Here is an 8,106-nt window from a genome sequence, read left to right on the forward strand (position 1 = left end):
ATGAGAAGGATTTGTCCCCTTGCAAGGAAGGCTGTAGCGCCCTGGGGGCCTTCTTACCGGTTCTTTTCCTGGGAGCAAGTTATTTACTACTCTTAACTCAAACTGGGTAAAACCATATAAAAAGGACTATAAAAACAGGAGTAAAAAATGACAGAGTTTATTCCAGATCAGGTCGTTACAGGACAGAGAAAATGCTTGGAGCTTGCACAGCTGTGGTCTCAAAAATCACGTCTGCGAGCGTGCGGCAAAGTTTGAGCCCCGAACAAGGTCATCACCTGCTTCTTATAGCTCATGGGTCTATGTGTCGCATCATGTTGATGTTGAGCTGGCCGTATCAGAAACTGACACGCCATCCATGTCTTGAACTTCATGCAGCTTGCTTCTAAACCTTCAGCGTTACAGATAGCTATCCTCTATCAGACTGGCTCCAAGATGTGCCCATATCCTGTGTACTCTTAAAGACACGAAGGCTGTCCTGATTAGATGACCTCCGTACACACAGTGACATTCACAATGTGAAGGAAGGCCTTCTACTCTGTCTAATCTGACTAACAAAATAACAATGCACATGATGTATAAAAGAATAAACCTAACACTGCAAACACCTGAACATCCCTACAGTGTCCTGATTCGACACTCTATAGTGATTGTTCCCACCTAAGTTCCATATAATGTAGGTCTATAATCCAATAATACCAGGTTATGACTCCTTTAAGGTTCCTTTGTGAAGATCCAAAATATTTCAGATATTTTATTCACACATTATAAAGTCCTAAACTATATATTGTCTCTCACCAGCTGATGACAGAGCAAATATTTTAATAACAATATATGACTTGTCTATTGTTCAAGAAAATATTTTAAAAAAGTAACACATTGTAAACATTCAGCACATAAAATAATAAAATTTTTTTAAATAATCTTTTGATAACTGAATGGAAGCAACCAGATTGATGTTCTCTATCAGTCACAACTGTAACCAGATATAATGTAAATAACAAGATATTTTTTATAGTATGATGTACATACATGATATAAACTGTATTTCTGTTTTTACCAAAGCTCATCTTTAAAGGTTAAATCTGTTCCATAAAGCAGTTGTCCAACCTCCCCCTGCAGCAAACAGCTGTTTAGTTTAGTTTGGCTTCAGCCTCTTAGATCAAAACAATCCTGACTTACCAGATACTGACAGGATGATTGATTCACTCCACTCTGTTGAAGAATACCAGTCATCTCTGCTTCTACACTGACATGTGTATTTTCCACTGCTGGACTCAGAAACATTAAAAGTCCAGTCTTTACTGGGTGTGCTGTGTATAACAGAACCAGATCTCCTCCATTCATACGTCCACTCAGTGCTTTCTCCTCCCTGGACCTCACATGTCAGAGTGATCGTCTCACCACTGAACATCTGAGAGCTGTTTGGTTTTTGAGTCACAACAACCTTGTTGGAAACTGTTTCCAGAAAGAAAAAGAAATATAATAAATACTGTAACACTGAGAACACAGCTAAATTAGAAAAACATATTTTAATGCCTACAGGTTATTGTGATTAAACTAAGAAAGATGAAAATATTTGATTTAGTAGATTTAGTGGCTCATAGTTTTCATCAATAAACTCACAGGTTATCCCAACAGTGACCTCAGAGCTTGAATGTGTGTAGATCTCTGGGTTTCCTCACTCCTTCACACCTGTAGATTCCTCCTTGTCTCACAGTGATTTCTCTGCTTTCTTTCTTATTTCTTCCTATTTGAACTTCAGAGGTGTCTGAGGTTCGTCTGAACCATCTGTATTTCCAACCAGCAGAGGTCTGTACAGAGCAGCTCAGTATCACATGGCCTCCTAATGGTATGACTGTTGGACCTGCTGTCAGTGTGGCTCTGGGTTTATCTGCTGCTAAAAAAAACAACAATTGATAAATGTTAAATTCAACATTTAAGCTTCTTAATTGTTTGTGTTTGTTTCTGTAAAATATACGTAAAAACTCAGAAGCAGAGAAATTAAACTATATAGACTGATGAAATATTGAAAATAAAACAGTCTAGATTCTGTTTATTATGACTTATTGAGGGAGTGGTGCAGAGTATCAACCATAGAGTGAACAACCAGCCCAGCCTACTGTTAAACTTTATAAAATGAAAGTTGAAGTATTGAACTTTTGGGGCATTAAATGTATTTCAGCTCCTGATTTTCTGCTCTAAGGACAAAGAACTGGACCCACAGGGTTCGGTCCAGCTCACATTAAGGTTATCTTAGTCGAGATCCAAGATATTCTAAAACAGACATTTTATTCACATAATTATAAAGTCCTAAATGATTGTTGTTTCTCACCAGCTGATGACAGAGCAAATAGTTCAATAACATTAAATGACATGATGTCAACTTGTTAATAAAAACTAAAAGCTTCTAAAGTATGAAAACAGAAACAGAGCAGTGCAAGTTGTAAGAATTCAGCACATCAACCATTCAGAGTAGTAATTATGTAACAGAGGGTTGAGTCTGAATAGTGCGTTGGGGGTGTGGTCCTATTGGGATCCTGTAGAAATGTGAATAAGAGGGAATCTGGACAGTTGATCTGTCTCAGAGACTGTGGACAGCAGCACCCCTTAATGCTGACAGCTCATTTTAATGGACTGAATCAGCTGCAGATTTCTGTTGGACACACCAGACTGTAACATGTCGTATGTTTGTGTCCTTTCAGCTGCTCCTTATTCAGGGGCTGCCACATCAAGTCATACAACTAGCTGACAGACATGGCAAAGTTTTTACACCAGATGGCCTTGATGACACAACCAGGATTTGATCTCAGGTCTACTGCATAAGTGTCACAGACTTAAACCACATCACCATGGACTCTGAACAAGTCAGATATCCCTCAATAACTTCTGTTATTGTTTTATTTTTTATCTTTTACCCAATTTTATTGATTTATGTGTGAATGTCATTTTTACCCATATTTTAGCTGTTTCTGCTCTCTGTACTGTTTTGTTTTATTTTTTATTATTTATTTATTTTTTGTCTGTACAGCACTTTAATCAGCTTTGGTTGTTTAAGTTCTTAAGAAAAAATTGGATCGGATTGGATTCTGTTAGATTAACAGTAAAAAGTCTTTGGAGATATTTTTCTTTCAAAGATGTTTTATAAAAAGGGCTGAACTTACTTTGATTATATTAAAGTTTAAATTGACAGTCCAGTTGTTATAATCTGTACTTTAGAATAATAATCAAATAATTATAGTTTATAACACAACTTTCTTTCTCTCAGGAAAACCTTTGAAAGTTCAGGTTAAAATCGGATTTTTATAAAATTTATTTTTGATAATTTAATGGAAGTAACCAGAAATATGTTCTCTATTGTTTGTAACTGAACCATTTTTTTATTGAAAATATATATTTCTTGTAATTATTTTAGCCCAAGGTGTGTTTTTATAAAAATAAAAACATTCATGATATTTACTGTAATTTCTACAGTTTATACTAAGATTATTTTTTAAAGGTCAAATCTGTTCCATAGACCAGTTGTCCAACCTCCCCCTGCAGCAAACAGCTGTTTAGTTTAGTTTGGCTTCAGCCTCTTAGATCAAAACAATCCTGACTTACCAGATACTGACAGGATGATTGATTCACTCCACTCTGTTGAAGAATACCAGTCATCTCTGCTTCTACACTGACATGTGTATTTTCCACTGCTGGACTCAGAAACATTAAAAGTCCAGTCTTTACTGGGTGTGCTGTGTATAACAGAACCAGATCTCCTCCATTCATACGTCCACTCAGTGCTTTCTCCTCCCTGGACCTCACATGTCAGAGTGATCGTCTCACCACTGAACATCTGAGAGCTGTTTGGTTTTTGAGTCACAACAACCTTGTTGGAAACTGTTTACAAAACAAAAAAAAACATAATAAATACTGTAATACAGAGAATGGAGTTAAATTAGAAAAACAGATTTTAATGATTACAGGTTATTGTGATTAAACTAAGAAAGATAGCAAATATTTAATTTAGTACATTTAGTTGCTCATAGTTTTCATCAACAAACTCACAGGTTATCTCCACAGTGACCCCAGAGCTTGGATATGTGATGAAGTCTGGCTTTCCTCTCACTCCATCACAACTGTAGATTCCTCCTTGTCTCACAGTGATTTCTCTGTTTTCCTCATTATTTATCCTGACTTCAACTCCAGAGGTGTCTGAGGTCATTCTGAACCATCTGTACCTCCATCCAGCAGAGGGCTCCACAGTGCAGCTCATTGTCACACTGCCCCCTACTGGTATGGTTGATGGACCTGCTGTCAGTTCGGCTGTGGGTCTATCTGCTGTTATGAAAACAAAAATATTTGATTTTATATGAAAGACTATAAACATTAATAGTAAAAAGTGATGTTCATGAAAAGAAAATATATACATAAAAACCTATAATTTCAAATTTAGACATTAAAATAAACCAATGAATTAGTTTCTAAATGTTTTGTTTAATTATACAAAGTAAAAAAAGCTGTTTGGTTTGTAGTGCGTGAGAAGCCTCTGCAGAACAAGTTTAAAGTTCCCCTTTGCATCTAAAAGGAGCTGATGGGTGAGAATGATCTCATCTGTCAGAGATAGAAAAAGCCATAGCTGTGAGGAAATGATCATGTTAATATTAGAAATATCAGTTAGATCTAAGCCTGAAAGTTAACTTTATATTAGAGAGTTACTCATACTGTTTCATTTCTACATTATTCTATAACTACATCTTGAATTATTGTCTTTCTCAACAATGTTGCTTTGATCAAAGCTGGAAATGTGTCTGAGCTTTTCAGGTTAGTCTATTTTTGTATTACCAAAGACAGAAACAATGAGGTCAAAGAGAAAAAATGTTTCTCTATGTTAGGTAGACTTTTCTCAAAATGCCCAAAAACTGTCCTGCTACCAGAAAATCCATGTTTGTCTGTCACTGCATTCAGTCTGTTGAGGGTCATCATTAAAGTCATTTTAGATGATGGAGCTTAGAGAGACCTCTCAGCACTCAGAGATTTTATACGACCATAAAGAAGAGTTTTATGCTTTTCTGGCACAGGCCGATAAAAAGCACTGAGTAAATGTGGCATGAAGGAAAATGGAATATGGTTATCACCCCCCCACACACACACATACACAAAAAAATGCTATCTTTCAAGAAAATGGGCCCCACAGTGTTTTATGTACAAGAACATTTTCATGCTTTATGGGAACTTGCAGAGATGGCAAAAGTACTCACTTTCCGTACTTGAGTAAAAGTATAGATACTTGTGTTAAAAAATACTCTGGTAAAAGTGGAAGTACTGATTAAACTTCTTTACTCAAGTGAAAGAAACAAAGTACAGGCTTGTAAATTTACTTAAAGTATAAAAGTAAAAGTAGAAACCACTTTTTTCATGCCGTTGCCTACATTTTAAATGGATGTCTGCCAATAGGACTAGATCTCCGTTGTGTTCATTTTCAATCATCTCGTCGTCCATGCTACTATGCTAACGCCACCGCCACCAAGCTGCAATGATTTGCCGCCAATGAATACCGCCGAATCAGTCGATTCATCTTGTAGTGGTGCGTCAAATGCAACGTAGATTCCCATCCAATTAGATTGAATTTGGTATTGATGACGTGAAAAATAATAACGGTAACTCCATTGAAATGATTCAGAACTAAAGTAACGAGCCAATTTTTTCAAATGTAAGGAGTAGAAAGTACAGATATTTGTGTAAAAATGTAAGGAGTAGAAGTAAAAAGTCGCCATAAAAATAAGTAGTAAAGTAAAGTAAAAATATCAGAAAAATCTACTTGAGTACAGTAACAAAGTATTTGTACTTCGTTACTTCCCATCTCTGGGAACTTGTAATTGATTGTCATTCTTTTGTATGGCCTAACCAAGCCCTAACCTAAACCCTAATTTACACCTTAGGCCTTAAACTAAAATAACTGTTCAGTTGTGTGCTCCCCACAAGTACTTCTAAATCCTGGTAATACAGCATGTTTACAAAAAAATTGGCTTTAAACTGTCCCTATAAAGTAAAAAAAAAACAATTCCACACACTCAAGCAGCTGTTAATTAATTGCCAACAACAAACATGACTTACTTGTTGACTGTTTGATAGGTCTACTGCATTCAGTTGAGGACAAAAATATATATTTAAATAAAACATGTTTTTTTTTCTACTAATATTCTCCAATCACACTTTCTGTTTTTCCACAAAAAGTTTATTAAACAGCATTTTTTTCTAAAAGAAATAGCAACATTAAATTATTTGTGTAAACCACAATAAATAATAATAAAATACTGTAAATATTCCCTGCAATGTACTGGCGACCTGTCTAGACCAGGGGTGTCAAAGTCGTTTCAGAAAGGGCCGTGTGGCTGCTGGTTTTCTTACCACCCAAGCAGTAGCACACCAGACTCCATTCATCTCATCAAGGTGAGCCTAATCTTAACCTGATGACTTGATGAGATGAATGGATTCTGGTGTGCTACTGCTTGGGTGGTAAGAAAACCAGCAGCCACACGGCCCTTTCTGAAACAACTTTGACACCCCTGGTCTAGGGTGTACCCTGCCTCTCGCTGTTTTTTGTTTTGTTTTATAAATTTTTTTGTCTGTACAGCACTTTAGTCAGCTTTGGTTGTTTTTAAAATGCTTAAGATAAAAGAAAAAATGGATCGGATTGGATTCTGTTAGATTAAGTTAAAGTCTTTAGAGATACTGTATTTCTCTTTAAAAAAAAAAAATAATAATAAAAAGGGCTGATCTTAATTTTATTATTTTTATTTTATTATTTTATTTTTTTATTTTTATATTATTTATTGTCTTTTCTACATTTTATACTAAGATTCTTCTTTAAATGTCAAATGTGTCGCATAGACCAGTTGTCCAACCTCCCCCTGCAGCAAACAGCTGTTTAGTTTAGTTTGGCTTCAGCCTCTTAGATCAAAACAAACCTGACTTACCAGATACTGACAGAATGATTGATTCACTCCACTCTGTTGAAGAATACCAGTCATCTCTGCTTCTACACTGACATGTGTATTTTCCACTGCTGGACTCAGAAAAATTAAAAGTCCAGTCTTTACTGGGTGTGCTGTGTATAACAGAACCAGATCTCCTCCATTCATACGTCCACTCAGTGCTTTCTCCTCCCTGGACCTCACATGTCAGAGTGATCGTCTCACCACTGAACATCTGAGAGCTGTTTGGTTTTTGAGTCACAGCAACCTTGTTGGAAACTGTTTCCAAAAGAAAAAGAAACGGTAACACAGAGAACACAGTAAAATTAAGAAAATAGATTTTAATGATTACAGGTTATTGTGATTAAACTAAGAAAGATGAAAATATTTGATTTAGTGGATTTAGATGCATAATTTTAGTCAACACACTCACAGGTTATCTCCACAGTGACCTCAGAGCTTGAATGTGTGTAGATCTCTGGGTTTCCTCTCACTCCATCACATCTGTAGATTCCTCCTTGTCTCACAGTGATTTCTCTGTTTTCCTCATTATTTATTCTGACTTCAACTCCAGAGGTGTCTGAGGTCCTTCTGAACCATCTGTACCTCCATCCAGCAGAGGGCTCCACAGTGCAGCTCATTGCCACACTGCCCCCTACTGGTATGGTTGATGGGCCTGCTGTCAGTTTGGCTCTGGGTTTATCTGATGTTATGAAAAACAGAAAAATTGTTGATTTTATATGAAAGACTTTAAACATTCAAAGTAAAAAGTGATGTTCTTTAAAAGTAAATATATACATAAAAACCTATCATTTCAAACCCTATTTTCAAATGTAGACATTAAAATAAATCAATGACCGTATTTTCACGACCATAAGGCGCACCGGACTAAAAGGCGCAGTCTCAGTTATGTGTGCCATTTCTGTATTTAACACACACATAAGGCGCACCGGACTATAGGGCGCGTTTTTTATATAAAGGTACATGTCCTCTCAGGTGGATTTTCTCACTTAAAAACATATTAAAACTACTTTATTCCCACTGATCACAGCAAATAAAGCTGCAAGGTGTATTTATTACAAAGTATTATTCAAACCTGGGAACCAGCCGTGAGAGACACATCGCTGATGACACAGGGCTGCGATTACTCCTC

General features: G+C 36.3%; 1 pseudogene; it reads right to left on the reverse strand.

Moving 5' to 3' along the window:
* Nucleotides 1-7,656, reverse strand: part of LOC119779490 — a 45,405-nt pseudogene extending 37,749 nt beyond the window's left edge.
* Between the last annotated feature and the right edge of the window lie 450 nt (nt 7,657-8,106).

Source organism: Cyprinodon tularosa, unplaced genomic scaffold (genome assembly GCF_016077235.1).
Source record: "Cyprinodon tularosa strain WSP-4 unplaced genomic scaffold, ASM1607723v1 ctg1480, whole genome shotgun sequence".
NCBI lineage: Eukaryota > Metazoa > Chordata > Actinopteri > Cyprinodontiformes > Cyprinodontidae > Cyprinodon > Cyprinodon tularosa.